The sequence below is a fragment of the Anomaloglossus baeobatrachus genome, chromosome 5 (assembly GCF_048569485.1).
Source record: "Anomaloglossus baeobatrachus isolate aAnoBae1 chromosome 5, aAnoBae1.hap1, whole genome shotgun sequence".
NCBI classification, from domain to species: Eukaryota; Metazoa; Chordata; class Amphibia; order Anura; family Aromobatidae; genus Anomaloglossus; species Anomaloglossus baeobatrachus.
This window is the reverse complement of record NC_134357.1, coordinates 552850812-552869365: the sequence shown is the minus strand read 5'-3', so window position 1 is coordinate 552869365 and position 18554 is coordinate 552850812.

The following is an 18554-nucleotide window of genomic DNA, read 5'->3' as shown; positions in this document are numbered from 1 at the left end:
ATATCCATCTTGTCCTCAGCACCCAGATTTCCAATGCTCTGCTATACAACGTTCCCTCAGCACAAAGCTTGCCCTTGATATCAAAGCATGGGAAAGCTGGGTGGTGTGGGAAAGATGTATAGCAAAACACGGGAAAGTTGAGTGCTAAGAGAAATATGTATAGCAGAGCATGAGTGGGTGACCCAGCATCAGCATCAGCTGGGCACTGAGTACAAGATAGATATCAGAGTATATGAAATATGGGTTCTGAGGGATATCAGAGCATGGGAAAGCTGGGTGCTGAGGGAAAGAGCCTCTTTCTCTCACCACCCAGCTTTCCCATCCCATGCTTGTATCTTTGTCCTCCATCCTGGTATATAGCCTTATCCATTTTTTTTTCCGTACATTATATTTGTGCTATAAATAACATTATAGATTTATTCATGTTGTATCTAAAAATGGTAGTTTGTTTTTTTTAATGGTACACGAGTTTTGGTATTTTTAAGAGGGTTTTTGGCCCTTTTAGTATTAATTCTGCTTTTTTAGTATCTGAATTTTAAAAATGCCACACGTGTACACATTCACACAAATGCAGACCTATACACTAGATTTCTCTTTATATACCGTATACAGTATGTGAACATTTTGTACACCCTGCATATACAAAGAAATAATAAATTTGGATGTCTGACAGCAAACCATGAAGATGAGGGTGGGCCACCAGCGCAGAACAGCAGTGAGGTATATCATCAGTTACAGGGCAGTGGGGAAGGGAGGCAGGAGAGTGCAGCTGTGTGGGAGGGGGGCAGGAGAGTGCAGCTGTGGGGGAGGGGACAGGACAGTGCAGCTGTGAGGCCAATAAGAGGATATAAGAGGGTAAAGGTGGAGGGGGCAGGAGAGTGCAGTTCTGGGGGAGGGGGCAGGATAGTGCAGGGAGGGGGGCAGGACAGTGCAGCTGTGAGAGGCAAATAGGAGGATAGAAGAGGGCAGTGGGGCCATCATTCAAGGAGCTCCAGTACTCACTTCAGGTCGCATTGTGTTCTTCTGGAGCCTCCTGCTGACTACAGAGCAATGGCCGTGCAGGAGAGAGGGATACAAACGTCTCAAAAGTTTCTAATTTTTGCAGCACTCCCTGCACAGGCCTGAGACTCCACAGCAGCTCCGTGCCAGTGGGCAGGGCTTACTCCCGGTAGGCGAGGCTTACTCCTGCGAGGCTCCGGAGCAGTGAGTGTAGGTAGGGGATGGTTGTGTTCAGCATTTCTCCCCTCTCCTCATGGATGCAGCATATGTGCTGCATGCTGGAGGAGAGACTGTCAGGGGCCAAGTGGGATATTCATCACCAAGCAGATGCTCAGAACCAGCGGCCGGTGATCCCTGTTCCTATAATCCTTCCCACTTTACGATACGATACATTTTATTGATCCCGTGGGAAATTATGGTATCACAGCAGCACAACTTAAATCATAGCATGAATTACATAATTGACAAGACAGTAGAGTTGACAGAAGAACATTATACATTAGATATACACTTTCTCAGCACCAGCTTCAGTGGCAAGAGGTGGGCGGGATTATGGGTGTGGAGAGCAGGGAATAAGCAATTGCTTTAGTAGCCGGGTCAAGTGTGAGCTCCAGAATGGCTGCTGCCGCCTGTGACTCCTGTGGGGCGACCCCTGCGACCGCAATTTTGTTTCGGGTCCTGATTGGTATAGTGCAGAGAGCTCCTAGCCCGTGCTGTGCCGCTAATGCATCAACTGTAGTAAAGCCGTGCCTGCCCCCAGCATAGTAACTCGATAGTCATGGAGTCTGCGGGCACTCGGGTCGCAACAAGCAGCCACATGGGCCGCATGCGGCCGTGTGTTTGATAGCTCTGCTGTAGGGGGATTGTACAAATATAAAACCCTGCCTGTGAGGCCTTATGTGGATTCCTTGATTAATTTTCCATCCCTACTATAGCTACAGCTATTAACTCATAGGGTTATACATAGTTTTTGAGGGATATTGTGCCCATTCAGACTACTTGTATTTAACCCTTTATTTTTCCCTTGCAAGAATATGGGTGGTCATCCTGTTTTGACATCTAGCACTCTTTTCTACTATTTTTCTATTGATGATGTGAATTTTTATCTCTTTTCTGACAAAAATATTTTTTATAATTTGCCTTTAATGCTCCTATTCATTCTCTTCTATATGCTTCATATGGAGTGGCTTCAGTTTAGGATTTAATATATGAGATGTGTATCTGTCAATTTTCTGTGTATCTCATAGAGAGATCGATGCAGTATTGTAAATGCTTTTGTTTTGGAACAATTTTAAGTTATTTTAAACTTTGAACACATGATTTTGTCACAATAAAACCACATCTTTTGCACATGTCTTTCCAGCATATATGTGATTTATTTCATTAGTACGGAATTTTGGTGCCGTTTTGATACTTTTTGCTCTGTCTTAGACACCAAGAAATTCACACATTGCAGAAATCATATTCCTGTTCAGAATGTGGGAAATGTTTTAACCAAAAATCATGTCTTGTTACACATCAGAGAACTCACACAGGGGAGAAGCCTTTTTCATGTTCAGAATGTGGGAAATGTTTTGCATAGAAATCAAATCTTGCTAAACACCAAAGAATTCACACAAGGGAGAAACCCGTTTCATGGTCAGATTGTGGGAATTATTTTACACAGAAATGGCATCTTTTTAAACATCACAAAACTCATGGGTAGTAGCCATTATCATACCTAGAAGTTGGGAAATGTTTTACTTCAATTATAAAATGTTAACCACTAAAAAAAAAATTTCTAGATTTGAGAAACTGAACAAGAAAATACAAAAGAGACAAGTAAACAAGAAAGGGAACGCACGTTAGAAGTTACATTAGAATTATAATATATTCAGTTACTAATAGACGTCTGTTTTCTAAAAATCAAATAAAAATCAATATTCCATGTGCATCAAACATTTCACTTTGTTGTATATTTATATATTCACTATATGAACAAGAATATTGCACCCTCCCCCCAAAATACCCAACATTCCTCCTCGCTCTTCTTCCTAACTCCCAATCTCAGCGATCTGCCATTCATTACAGTTACTTTCAGCGCTAAATCTCCATGTTTGGATAATGTCTATAACTTCTCTATACTACAATAATAAACATGTTTATATTACAAATTACTATTTCCATCTACGATCCAGTCCTTCTTTGTGGGAACATCTGCTGTGATACAGTTTTTATAATCACTTTCCGCTAAGTTTAGTAGTTTTATCATCATCGGGAACTGACTTAAGGCCACTTTACACGCTACGACATCGCTAAAGCGATCTCGTTGGGGTCACGGAATTTGTAACGCACATCCGGCTGCATTAGCGATGTCGTTGTGTGTAACACCTATGAGCGATTTTGAATCGTCGCAAAAACGTTCAAAATCGCTCATCGGTGACATACCCCCCTATTCTCGAATATCGGTGGTGCTGCTGCAACGATGTAGTTCGTCGCTCCTGTGGCAGCACACATCGCTATGTGTGACACCGCAGGAACGAGGAACCTCACCTTACCTGCCTCCCGGCCGCAATGAGGAAGGAAGGAGGTGGGCGGGATGTTACATCCCGCTCATCTCCGTCCCTCCACTTCTATTGGGCGGCCGCTTAGTGACGTCGCTATGATGCCGGACGATCCGCCCTCTTAGAAAGGAGGCGTTTCGCCGGTCACAGCGACGTAGCTAATCAGGTAAGTATGTGTGATGGGTCCGCGCGATTTTGTGCGCCATGGGCAGCGATTTGCCCCTGTCGCACAAACGATGGGGGCGGGTGCGCACGCTAGCGATATCGGTCACGATATTGCAGCGTGTAAAATGGCCTTTACATGTATTCCCCAATACACAGATTATAGGTTCTAAGGAGACTTTGATTTTAAATACTTACTAAATTGTCCCAGTAACCTGACAACCAAAACATTTTTTCCAATAAAGTCTATCTAAACTAATGTTCTTCATTTCGTCTTTCTCCATCTCCTTTTTGCTGGAGCAGAGGTCGCCCAACCTGTTCCCTCATTATGGCATTAAATACAGTGTGTCCACCCATATCCTGTCCACCGCCATTAACTTGAGAACGGCGGCAGCTATAGGCATAGAAGCAGTGCCTAGGTATAGTAAAGTAGCCATGTGCTACGCAATGAAACCACCTATAGCGCCACCTGATGGAACACAATGGAGTTAGCATTTTTATCTAAAAAACGGAACGAGATAGAGAAAAAAAGTGAATTACAAAGTTGTAGGGCATCATCAATTCAATATGAACTGGCACCTTGCATAAAAAAATGCTATGATATGAAACCCATGACTCCCCCCAAACATTGAATGCTGGTCACGCATATGGTGCTCATTTCACTTTGATGCTCAAAGTGGCCACCGTCAGCTGCAATGCACATCTGGACTCTGGACAGCATACTGAATCTTGTTGCACGTTGTGCAATATGGTAGGTGACACGTTTGCACAAGCACCTGTGATACGTCGTCGTAGGGCCTGCAATGTTGGTGGAGGGGTCGCATACACCTGCTGTTTGATGTGACCTCGCAGAAAGAAGTCCAATGGGGTCAGGTCAGGTGAGCATGGAGGCCACTCCGTGCAGCCACCATGCCCAATGATTGTAAGAAGGTCTCCATGAGGTATCGCTTCACATCCGCAGCCTTGTGAGTTTTACACATTCTAATCATAGCATTTCTGTATGCAAGGTGTTGATTCGTATTGAATTGATGATGCCCTACAACTTTGTAATTCACTTTTTCTCTATCTCGTTCTGTTTTTGAGATAAAAATGCTAACTCTGTTGTTTTCCACCAGGTGGCGCTATAGGTGCTTTCATTGTGTAGCGCATGGCTACTTTACTATACCTAGACACCACTTCTATGCCTATAGCTGCCGCCGTTCTCAAGTTAATGGCGGTGGACAGGATATGGGTGGACACACTGTATATTGGATACAATACTCTTATTACTACTATTTCTCACTAACAAAGCTTTATCTGTTTGCTAATGTTTCTGTAAAGTTATCCATTTTTCCTCTGTGAGGCCTGACATAACAATTTTAATGAAATCTATAAGTCAGGAAAAACGGCACTTCACAGTGGAGCATCTGCGATATTTTTATTGCGCAATAGTAAGCACAATTACAACATAGATGGGGAGGGAGGAGTGCAGGTACGCTGGACGACAGCCGTATCACACCATAACAGGTGCTTCCATAGGTCCGAATTAGTGACGTCAGCTGAACCTCCTTCTTATAAAGGGTGCTGACGAGGTGAATCTAAAAAGCTGAATAGCTGATAACAGATTGCAATAGCATGTCAGGATTGACTACATCGAAGATTGTTCATCAAACTTAGAGAAAAAACATAGTACACACAAATAACAGAAAACTTAATGAGCAGTTATACAAAAAAATACAACCATGCACTCTTTTCAATATGTTCTGTGTTGCCGCTTCAAAAAAAAATCTATTTTCTCTATATCTATGTGTAAACCCTAAATATGGAAAACTACACGTGTGCGATCCATATTATTGAGAAAGGGAAAGAGACCACAAAAGAATCTAATTTTTGCTTTTTTTTTAAAAAATGTTTACTTTTTTTGGGTATCGGATTGTTTTAAGAAGTGGAGTGACTCCAGGTCTAAACGGGGTAACGGGAAAACAAGAAAAACGACAAAAGATCAGAAAAAGCGGGAATAAAATGCAATAAAAAAACTCCCAGTAATGTCAAGAAAAATTTTATGTGCCCTATAGTTTCGGGCATTGGCTCTATTTTTGAGCCTTTATCCGAATATATAGATTGACTCCTTCACCTGCTGCTAGATAAAAGCCTGTCATACGTGAAAGACACTTACATGTTCGTTTCTACCTGAGGCCTGTCACACATACGTGAAAATCACGCACGTGCCGCGAGAGACGTATTTTCCCTGCGTGTTGCGTTTGATAGTACGTGTCTCCGGTACGTGTGTTCTACGTGTGCTCTCCGCGATAACACGGAGAACCGGTAATTTGAATACTCACGTGGTCCTTGCTGCTGTCCAGGGTGCTGATCTTCGGCTCCAGCCCCACCCACTTCCCGCTGATGCTGCTTCCGGCCAAGCGGAGGGGCGGAGATTAGCGCCCGTGACATCACGCCCACCTCTCCTTAACACGCTCATCATAATGAGCGGCGGTCGGCAGCAACTGTTTGCAGCAGAAGATTCTGCAGGGCTGGTGGAGGTGAGCATGTGTTTTTATTTTAAAATAATGACACGTGCTTATCCGGCGAGTGTCACACGGGACCGCATCCACACTACATTCATGTGGTACGGGTGTGGGTCGTGTGACACCCGTGATGGCGGAGAAAAACGGACATGTCGGTGTGAGAAACACACGGACACACGTAAGTACGGAACGGACACACGTTCTGTTCCAAAATACTTACGTGTGTCCAAACCATTAGGAATACATAGGTCTATGTGTGCACGTGTCTCCGGTACGTGAGAAAACTGTCAAACACGTACCGGAGGCACAAACGTGTGACAGAGGCCTTAGACACATTTGAATGGCAAGAAGGTTTCGCCTTAGCTTCTATTGATATAGAAAGCCTATACACCAGAATTCCCCAGGATCTGGGAATTCAGATTATTAAGCAATTAATTCTCGGTCTAGGTGTAGAGCACAGTGTTGCCAACTTTATAGAAGAAGCGTTGAGCCTTATTTTGAAACATAACTCATTCAGATTTGAGGAACAATGGTTCCATCAATGTAGGGGTACCGCGATGGGGGTACCCCCGTAGCATGTTCATTTGCAAATCTGTTTTTGGCTTCAATGGAGGATACTATTGGTTACAGCGCCACTAATCCTTTTTTAAGGCACATAAAAAAGTATCTTAGATACGTGGATGACATCTTCTTGGTGTGGGATGGGTCAGAAACAGAGTTTCATAATTTTGTTCAGTTTTTTTGTTTTTTTTTGTTTTTTTTTTTTAAACATATTTTATTTGATGTCAGCAAGCACATATCATCAACAAAAGAACATGCTGTTACATTCCATAAAATTTCTCCGGATCGTACAATGCTTCTGCTACATCATTTTCTTTTTCATTGTCACAACAATTTCATCTCCATAGAATTATCTTAACAATAATTTACTCTAACTTAACAAACTATCATATTTGTTCCCTTCAGTTGGTCCTTTGGATGCTCCCCATCTTCAGTGTCCCTAGTGTCCCTGCAGTGTCTTGCAAACAATACAAAGACGTGTGTTCAAATGCTTTAATTAACTGGGTGATTTCCGTCTGTATGAAGCTTTGCTCAATAAATGTTCTCCACTTTTTGAAGAATCTTTTAGTGGACCTCTCCTAATGTTTCTCCGAATCCAGTTTGTCGTACATCATTATTGTTTTTAGGGTATCAACTATTTCTGTATTTCTCGGTGCCTGTCTTATCAGCCAGTTCCTAAGTAGGAATTTCTTGACTACAAGCAATACTACGTGTATTACACCTGGAATGTGAGCACTTGCTCTGTCAGTTTCTGTAGGGGCTTCTATACAGTGAAACAAACAGGCCTGAGGGCTGACTGGTATAACTACTTTCCAAATCCTCAATATGTACGCCGCCGCTTCCTCCCATACCCCCCTCACTCGTGGGCATTCCCATATGCAGTGAAACAGTTTTGCTTTATGGAGTCCACATTTAGGGCAATGGTCCAAGAAATGCACTGGTGAGCTGCTATGTGGTATATTAAAGGCGTAAATTGCGTTGTGTACTAGCTTAAATTGCATCTCCCTCCATTGTTCATTTATCATTACTTTCTTAACAGATTCCAACCCCCTTAGAATTTTATCATAGATGTCAGGATCGCCTAGAGCAGTCTCCCAGGTTTTAAATATTTGCTCTTTCCAGGGGCCCTGTACTTGATCTCTCAATCGTTGGTACATGATCGAAAGGGATTCATGTCCCGCTCCCTGCCCAATCAATACATCAAAACTCCCCTTCTTCTCAGCCTTCCCGACCTCTTTTACCACTGATGTGTAATGTGTTGTTATTTGTAAATATTGTAGGTAATGGTGATTTTCCATGTTAAATTTTTCCGATACCTCCGCCCAGCTCAGAACTCTCCCCTCCTCCGTTTTCAGTAAATCACCCAACCTCCATATCCCCCTCTGCTTCCATCCTTGAAATAATTTGTTTTGAGACCCTTGAATAAAATTTGGATCCTCCCACAACGTTGTAAATTTTGAAAGACAATAAGGGAGTCTATACAGTGTTCTCAGTGCTCTCCAGGCCCCCACTGTGTCCTTTATTAAACAGCTCTGTTTCACGTACATTGGTATTTTATCTAGCTTCATATGTAATACCGCTACCAAGTTAAAAGGGCTTGTTAGCTCCCTCTCCAGCTGAACGTTAGAAAAGAAGGTTGTCCCATTGATCCAGTCTTTTATATGTCTGGCAAGCGCCGCTAAGTTGTACAATCTAATCATGGACATTTGTACCCCTCCGTCTTTTTTCTGTAGACACAGCTTTGAGTAGGCTACTCTTGGTCTCTTTCCTTGCCATAAAAATTTTACAAACGCTTTTTGAAACTTGTTGATATCGGTGTGTTTCAGCAGTAAGGGAATAGTTTGTAGAGGATAGAGCAAGCGGGAGAAGCTGATCATCTTTATCAGATGTGCTCTGCCAAACAGGGACAGGGAAAGATTTTTCCACCTGTCTAGCTCTTTAGTTATTTTTTCAATTAAGTGTGGATAGTTAAGTCTATATAATGACATTGAGTCTCTGTCTATTTTAATTCCTAAATAAGTGATGTAATGGGGGGCTATGGCTACTTCTATTCCCTCACCTTGCCTATTTCCCAGGGGTGTCAAGTATAGAATCTGACTTTTACTGATATTTATCCTGTAGCCTGAAAAGGAGCCAAAGTACGTCAGTTTGTCTATTACCTTCTTCAGATGGTTGTCTGGGTCTGACATAAATAAAAGCATATCGTCTGCAAAGCAGGTTAGTTTTATCTCACTATTCCCCACCTTGATTCCTGAGAAATCTTCTGATTTTACTAAGTATTGGGCTAGTGGTTCAAGGGCCAGGTCAAACAGAAGAGGGGACAGGGGGCACCCCTGCCTAGTCCCCTTCTGTAGCTGAAAAGATTTTGACAGAAAGCCCATTGTGGAAATTCTAGCTTCAGGCGTAGCTTAAAGTGCCTCCACATAGTTCCGAAAAGTACCCATTATGCCAAATTTATCTAATACTAGCCCTAACCAATGCCAATTTACATTGTCAAAGGCCTTTTCCGCGTCTAAGGCCAATAACGCAGGGTTCCCCTTTATCAGGCCCGGTCTTTTTGTTCCATCTAGTACCGCCAACACTGTACGAATGTTGAATACTGCTGACCTATTTCTAACGAACCCCACTTGATGTGGTCCTACTATCGATGGGAGGATCAATGCTAGCCGGTCTGCCAGGATTTTAGAGACTATTTTAATGTCTTGATTTATCAGCGATATGGGCCTGTATGATGAAGGGTCCGAGGGGTCTTTTCCTTGTTTGTGTATTACCTTTATATACGCCATATGGCCAGACTGTAGTAGAATTTTATTTTGGAGAGTGTAGTTGAAAACGTTTACTAAAGTGGGCATAACATCTTCCTGTAGTATTTTATAAAATTCCGCCGTCATTCCATCGGGGCCTGGGGCCTTGTTATTTTTAAGGTTTTTCACAACTGTTCTATCTTCCTCCTCTTTTATTGGGGCATTTAACATTTCCCTGTCTGATTCCGTAATTGTGGGTAATGACAGATTGTTTAGGAAGTTGCCTCCTTCTGTGTCATTTGCTGGCCCTTGTTCATACAATTTTTTGTAGAATTCTCCAAATATGTCATTGACTTTCTTTGGGTCATTGTGGCTAGCCCCAGATGGGTCCCTCAAATGAGTTCTAGATGTTAAAGGAGTTATTCCCTTTGCCATCCATGCCAGAAGCGAACCTGCCTTGTTCTCGAATCTAAAATAATGTGATGCAATTCTCTGCCCCTCATCCTCTCTGCCCTGTCCACCCTCAAGTCAAATTCTGCTTTCTCTTTTATCCACTTGTTCCTATTACCAATAGATGGATTATTAATGTAGTTTGTGTATGCTTCTCTGGTCCTTCTGCGGGCTTCAGTGTATGCTTTAGTTGTTTTGTTTCGCAATGCTTTCACATATCCCATTATTCTTCCCCTTAGTACTGCCTTAGCTGCGTCCCAGTATAAATGGGAGTTCTCCTCATGCGCCTTATTATCCCATGTATATTCCTGCCACCACATTTTCACCAGTTTTTGGAAGTTCTTGTCTTGGGCTAAGTGTGAAGGCAATCTCCACAGTATGTCTGTTCCCTTGGGGTAGGTTTCTTCTAGGTCTAGGAGTAATGGGGCGTGATCTGATATCACCAGATCTTGTATGTCGATCCTCCTCATTTTGTTGAGTAGACCCTGTGTTAGTAGAAAATAATCTATTCTGGACCATGTGCTATGGACGTGGGAGAAATGAGTGTATTCTCGGTCTGCCGGGTGTGAGTTTCGCCAAGCATCTATTACGCTTGTATGTTCTGTGAATGGATTCAGCACCCTGTCATGTGTCCTGGCTATCATGCGTTTGTGTCCTGTGCCCGACCTATCTTCTTTGAGGTTCATTACCGTATTAAGATCCCCTCCTGTATATATGTTCCTCTCAGGGTCCTTCAAAACCTGCCTCTCCAACTCCTGGAAGAAAATCTTATTACTCTCATTTGGTGCATATACATTATAGATTTTGAGTCGTCCACATGGGGTATCAAGCAAAGCTTTTTGTATTCTCCCATCTCCATCATTTTCCTGTGTTATTACATTACAATTTGCCTGCTTACGGAGTAGTATTAACACACCTGCTTTATTATTTTGGGCTGAGGATCCCATCACTTCTCCCACCCACATTTGCACATTCTGGTGAAATCCTGTTTTTTCAAATGAGTTTCCTGAAGTAGGGCAATGTCTACTTTAAGCTTCTTTAAGTGCCTCAATATCATTCGTCTTTTGTGTAGCGACTGCAGGCCTTTAACGTTCCATGACACAATTCGCATCCTTATATATTACTTGAAATCTTACTTCTTATCCTATCTTAACTAAAACCTTCTTAAAACCTGTCCACCGCGTCTCTCTCTGGTGGTGCAAGAAAAAAAAGGAAAAAAAAGTAAATTAAACCAACAAAATAATGTTGAGGATAAAGAATTGAGTATCCAAAAATACTTAATTCAGCCATTTCATAGACTCAGTTATATAGTTCAGTAGATGTGAACTAACACACATATTTGTGAATGCTTTTGTTTCTTACTAACATGTATATATGTATATTGCATATTCAGTGTATTTTCCTTAACCTCAGTATATACTAGGATATATATATATATGTATAGCAAGATGGCCACCATTTCCTGGTTTACACCCAAGACAGATGGACAATGAAATTCCTGAAGCCTTGGATTGACCAATCCAAGGGGCATATGCAGATCTCTCTACGTCATGAAGCCCTGACCTACGATACTTGATTGGACTAAAACTTTTGTTTACACCCCCTTACTGCTCGGTCTAGAGTCTCTTTCAAACAATAAAGAACACACTTGGTTAAGAGCCAGTCATGGAGATAGATGTAACTGACTTGCTGTGCAGTTATTTTTCATTCTCGTGTGCACCCATGACATTTTAATTAGAAGCAGCAGCCGGATATCAAGAGATCCTTTGAGTCTCATCATCATCGTCATTCTGACCTTGACAACTGGCGACCACGAAGGGACTACCGTAAAGGGTGAGTCAGAGCTTCCATTGTCCGGACGTCTGGGGGCTACTCCACAAGTATCCAGGTGTCGCTTGATAGGATTGATCACCCTTCATTTCGCAGGTAACCATCATATACATTGTGTGTGCTGTTTTACCTGTGGATCGAGAGACGCCTGGCGAAAGTGGGTGGTCACTAGTCCGGAGAATGGTAGTGCACCGGAGACCTAACGGTGTGACTGTCACCCGCCGGTGAGCTAGAAGGACCCAGCTCCCATAGGGGCTAGGGGTAGGTTGTAAAGTATCCGGCTGTCTGTAATTAGAAATGGGGTGTTTTCTTGAGTAGCTGTTTTTATCTGTATATAGGTGTATGGTTAATCAAGATTGTGATTTCTCTGTTTGGTTCTCGGAGAGTTAATTGCCTGTAGTTTTTTTCTTCTTCGCTGTGAACAAAGGGAGAAGGGGGGTCTGGTTAAGCCCAGGGATATCCATGACAGTCTTTCTATTGAGAACAAGGAATGCGAGAGGGGGGGTAAAACAGCGCAGCTCTTTGGAGCGAGGAGAGAGGGGGGGGTCAGTGGGCTGCAGCCTTTGTATCGTAAAGCAAGCAGAGTTGTAATGATTTGAAAGAAAAACAAGTGTTATTTTAGTTTGGATTTGAGAGAAATTAACGGGTTCATGCATTTTTCAGTTTTTTTAACTTGTTTGTTTTTGAACAGAAGTATGAGAACTAGCGATTCCCCTGTGTTGCGGACACAGCCACTGTTTGTTAGATATTAAATATTAGATATGAAATATTAAATATTAAATGTTGAATATTGAATATTGAATGTTGGATAGATAATAAACGAGGCGGGAAGGGTTCTGTTAACTTAAAGTGGATTTAGCGTATTCCTCTGCGTTTTAAACGCGAGCCACTGTTATGAGCAGGTAGGTCTTCATAACGAGGCAGGAAAGGAACTCACTTTAGTTGAGGTAAGGGTGCTGGAGTTAGCGGATTCTCATGCGTATTAGACGTGAGTCACTGTCAGCGTGTTACAAACGCGGACGAGACGAGAAAGGACTCCATTGGAACGGCCGATCCAATTAAGCACTGTATACTCTGTTCAAAAGATAAATATGTTGTTTTTAGTAGGAGCTGAGAACGCTGTCGCCCTAGTTACAAAAAACGGAAAAAATATAAAAGATTGCAAAAAAGTTGTGTAATATCGTTGGACTACCACTAGATGGCAGGCTGCAACCCATGTATTGAAGTTCAGATTAATCTGTAGTGAGTTTATAATGAAGAACAAAGACCTCATTCACTGTCTGTTGCTGTTTGTAGAATCACTAAATGTTTTTCTCTAGCGGTGCCTTATTGTTCTTCCCTAGAAGTCATTATATCTGGTGCTAATCATATCTCTCCTTTGTATGCTGGAATGCAAATTTACAGGCACTAAAGTATCCCTGGTTTACTACGTAGTTCCAGCCACTCCCAGTACACCCAGGGAGTCACAACATGGATGCTGCACCCGGAAGTCAGGTGCCTGGAACTTCCTGTGGCAGCCGTCTTGCTACACCCACTGATGGCAGTACACCTCATAAGCCACACCCCTCGAAATGGCTCTTTGTTCAAAGCTCTCCACCCATCCCCGGTGGGAGGTGTTCTCTGGTATATATGACTAACACATTTGAATAAGCATAAATAGTATATTTGTTTACTCAGTTATCCCATAAGTGCAAGTCAAAGATAAGTAAGTGAAACTTTTACAGAAATGATGTGGAAATAGATCTGTTCACATAAAATTAATTGGTATTTTAAAAGTCCTGCAGCATTATATCATAAAATAAAATAGAGGAAGGTAAATATTATGTTAGTTAATTTAAGACAAAAATTGTAAACGACTTACCCCTACTGATGTCAAAATATATCAAATCCATTTGTAAAAAAGGAATTAGGAAAAATGTATAATGCATTCAATGTAGATATGGGTAATGAATGTGTTCACTGCTACGTCTTTGTTATAACAAAGGATGAGTTTTTTTTTTTCTTCTTCCTGTCTCGCTTTTAAAGAGACAGGGATGGAATGTGTCTTGATGGAATGTGTCTCTCTCCAATAGTGACGTGAGTTTGGTTTAACCCTTAGAGTTCAGGATTTCACATTTTTAGTTTGCTGTTTATACCGGAATAGGGAATATTAAATTTTATGGGATGTGCGATATAATTTGTGTTGTTTTGTGTTTAATGGCGATTTATTTGAACAATATATTTTTATTTTGTGACTCTATCACCTTTTCTGTTTTTACGATTATTTCTAAACCATTCATATATTTTTTGCCAGTTAGTCGCCCAGTCACAGCTGTCATTTCATCATGTCTCAGTCGTTTCTACTATGAAAGGTTTTTCTTTTCTTTATGGATACAGTGTTGTTTATTGTAAAGTTTTTACAATTTCCCAGTAATGTATATTGTTGTGAGATATACGTTATTTTCAGTGTTTGTTCTTTTTAGGTTTTAGTATGTGGCTAATTTATTACCTGCTGTTTTATCTTTTCTTTTAGGGAATACCAGTATAAAAATGCTGAATTTTGCCATATTGGTAAATAAACAATTAAACAAGGGGGGAATAAGGTATTAATTATATTCTCCAGTTTCTTGGAGAGCGCAGCAGGCATATTAGATAGGTTTTGAAGCTGACCTTTTTTTTCCCATAAGTTATGTTTATTAGATTACTATGAGGTATATCTGTTAACTGAAATAGGAAAGTCTTGTCTTATATGTTTATTTGTTTGTTTATTTGTTTGTTTATTTATTTAGTATTCTCAGTCATGTGAAGTATAGATGACCACTAACTGTATTATGATCAGAGATGAAGTTATAAGAATGATCTAATGTATATTTTTTAGTCTTTGTTTTTATAGATGAAACCAGATGGTGGTCGATTCTGCACTGGATATGCTGCTGTTTACACCACATGAGGTAGATCTAAATTCGACCACTCCCTCCAATCCTATTGATACAGGAGACAGTGATGCATTAAATGCCCTCTCTAGATGGGTAGAACAGGAGTGGGTAAGAGTCTTTAGAGGTGTATGTAGGTTGTAGATTTTCTTCCTGTTGTCAAATGAATTAGGTATGCCGAAAAGAAAGTCTAGATCTGAGCTGATGGATTCGGATGGAGATCCTCGCACAGGTGCAGCTGACCAAGAAGCAGTGAACGGGCCTAGAGTTGAGAGTCTTTCACCAATACCGACCATGCCTTGGTGACATTGGTCACGTCAGTGACTTCTGTTACTCCTTGTGTTCTTAAATCCCTACAGGAACAAGCGATACAACAAGGAATGGAGTGTGACATGCAGGGAGCCAGCTGACTGAGGAAGGTCTGTGGATAAAGGGTGGTAAGCTTTCTCTGCCATGAGAGCTCTTCTTAATGATGGCCCAGGTAACATCTGTGAAAGACAATTGTCAGTGTGTGCTTTGGTGACACCGGGTTCAGTACCCAGGTGGGCAGACTCACCCAGTCTTGTGAGACAAGTGCCTAGAACGAAGTGAGAAAAAACTGTAAAGAGTCCGTAGAAACACCCTGCACCTGCTCTACCCATTCTTAGAGACTGCAAACTGATTATAGATGTATATCATGAGCACGTTGTATGCAAGTCTGTGCGTGTTGTGTAAATTTCTTTCCAGGTTTGGTCAGAGGTATTCCAGTGCAGGAAACGACATTATTGTTGAGAAGCACATGAAGGTGGTATGTAAAGGAAAATGTGTTTACAAAAAGTATATATTTTATAGAAAAGTGGAAACTAGTAAATGGTGTATAAAATGTATATGTTCTGTTTTCTTTTTGCAATAAGCAGGTCTTTATGTAAGATGTTTTTTGGTTTAGCATAGGCATGTATATTTTTATATAATTGACTGAATAGTGTGCTAAACAGGTGTATTCTCCAATTCCAGATCTTAGATCAGAGCTATTAGCATATGGTCTCCAGTCAGGAGACTGATTGATTCTAAAGGACAAGCGAGAAAGAGCCATGAGTCAACACTAGAGGAGCTGATCCAACCACAGAAACATCTATGGATCCATACCTCGCATTGTAGAAGGGTTAATCGACTGGAGCTGCACTGAGCGTTCTGCTCATACTTATCCTTTCCAGAAAACCCTGTACAGTCTTAGACCAGCATTGCCAGAACAGTTAGAAGAGAGGACTTAGAGAACCTTGAGACATGGGAAAGTCCAACTACAAAGGGTGAGGACTCGCCTAGGAGTCCTTGGTCTCAAACTGGTGAAGAAAACCCCTTTCCCCTTTCCGCCCATGTTTCAACGTTCAGTTAGGCAGGTTTTTCAACAGATCTTTCTACCTCTCTTCCTAAGGGAACACAGTACCCTTAGAATTTAGAAATGGCAGAAGTAAGTCTTTAGGGGGGACTGTTGAGGATAAAGAATTGAGTATCCAAAAATACTTAATTCAGCCATTTCATAGACTCAGTTATATAGTTCAGTAGATGTGAACTAACACACATATTTGTGAATGCTTTTGTTTCTTACTAACATGTATATATGTATATTGCATATTCAGTGTATTTTCCTTAACCTCAGTATATACTAGGATATATATATATATGTATAGCAAGATGGCCACCATTTCCTGGTTTACACCCAAGACAGATGGACAATGAAATTCCTGAAGCCTTGGATTGACCAATCCAAGGGGCATATGCAGATCTCTCTACGTCATGAAGCCCTGACCTACGATACTTGATTGGACTAAAACTTTTGTTTACACCCCCTTACTGCTCGGTCTAGAGTCTCTTTCAAACAATAAAGAACACACTTGGTTAAGAGCCAGTCATGGAGATAGATGTAACTGACTTGCTGTGCAGTTATTTTTCATTCTCGTGTGCACCCATGACATTTTAATTAGAAGCAGCAGCCGGATATCAAGAGATCCTTTGAGTCTCATCATCATCGTCATTCTGACCTTGACAATAACACCGCTATCCTATATCCTTTGTAGGAAAACACAGTTGCGGACTTCACTTTTTTCCCGCATGTATGTACGGACTCCTACTGATCCCTCTTTCGCTCCTCAAAATATTTTCGCTTTCTTGAGCTTCCACACCTCACTTAAAGGCATGCTAAACATAGCTTCAGAAATATATACAAATATCCCCAAGCCCTGAGGGCCGAAAGTAGGTTGAACCTCGACCCAGTATAGCGAGGCTCATTCCCAGGAGAGATGAAGAAAAAGAAAAGAAAAAAGAAACAAGAGGAAGAAAGGAGGGAAGAATGGAGGAGGGGTCCAGAGGATGGTTATGGGAAGGAGAAGGGTTGTAAATGGGGGAGGTGTGAATGGGATGGGGGTGATGATTGGGACGGATTGGGTGGGAGGTAGTTTGTGGGTGGGAGAAAGTGTGTAGTCGGGGGGGGGGCAGGAGAGGGTTTCTTTGTGGGTGGCAAAAGGGGGAGTGGGTGGGAGGGGGTGGAAAGTAGTTTGTGGGTGGGGGAGTGTAGTTGGAGGGAGTGGGAGGGGAGTGTGGGTATGGGGGTAGAGGGAGGCAGTTATGTGTGGGAGGGGGTGTGTTTGGGTGATGGGATAATAAAGGGGTTGGGCAAGACAGGGAAAGAAGAAGGAAAGAGGAAGAAAGAAGAAGAAAAAAAAAAAAGGGAAGAAGCGGAGGTATGGAGAGGGACTGGGGGTGTCTGGGTTATGGTAGACTTAACGCTTTCAGGCCCACATCATGAACTCCAGACCCCCATACAAATCACCCTCCCCCCATTGCTCATTTACAAACAACATCAATACTCCACATTAAACATTAGCAATTTTGCCCCTGTATGGGCTATTTTATGTCCTCACCCCCTCTGGGGAGTAGCATCCCCACTCTTTGCCAGGGGCGACGATTTTGCAAAAGTCTTGTCCACATAGCGTCTTGCCTGATCAGGGGCCATGAATGTCTCTGTACCTCCTCCTGGGGCAAAGATTTTAAGGATGGCCGGGAATTGCAAAGCAAATTTTATCTTCTTTCTGAAAAGCTGTGTGCAGACATCGCTGAAGGCTCTTCTTTTCTTTGTGACCTCCGCCGAATAGTCACTGAATATCAGAATCTTATGTCCTCTAACCACCGTGGGGGATCTCTTCTTCCGAAATGCTTGTAAGATGTTAGTTTTATCCACAAAGTTCAAATATCTGACAATCACTGGCCTGGGTCTTGGAGGTGTGTTTGCACTTGTGTGCTGGGCTGGGGGTCCCACTCTGTGTCCTTTCAGCCTTGAGTGTATCAGCAATCCCCAGAGCGTGAGGTATGTCCTCCATGCATATCCCCATTAGCTGGTGAGGGGTGATAGTTTCTGGGAGCCCAATGATTCTTAAATTGTTTCATCTGGAGCGATTCTCGAGATCATCAATTTTATCTGCAAGTTGCTGGTTCAGCCTGGTGACTTTTTGCAGCTCAGCCTGCACCTCTCCCAACTCATCCTCTGCAGTGCTGAGTCTATTCTCCACTGTAGCCAGTCTTTCTGATTGCTGTGAGATGGCTTCCTGCATTTGCTTCAGGGCATCAGACACTGTCTGCTCCAGCATTTCCTGAAGCTTGGGGGTTAACATCTTTACCACCTCATCTGCTAGGGACTTGTTAGAAATGCTGAGACCTGTAGTGCTTATCTCCTGCTCACCCCCTCCCTCCTGCTGGGTAAGCTGATTACCAGGTTTATTGCTTTTCCTGGGCTTGGTCACCTCTGGAGCCATTTTAGCATTAGCACTGCTATTCCTCTGGGCTGGGGAAGATCCCTGTCCTGCAGTCCCGTTCTTG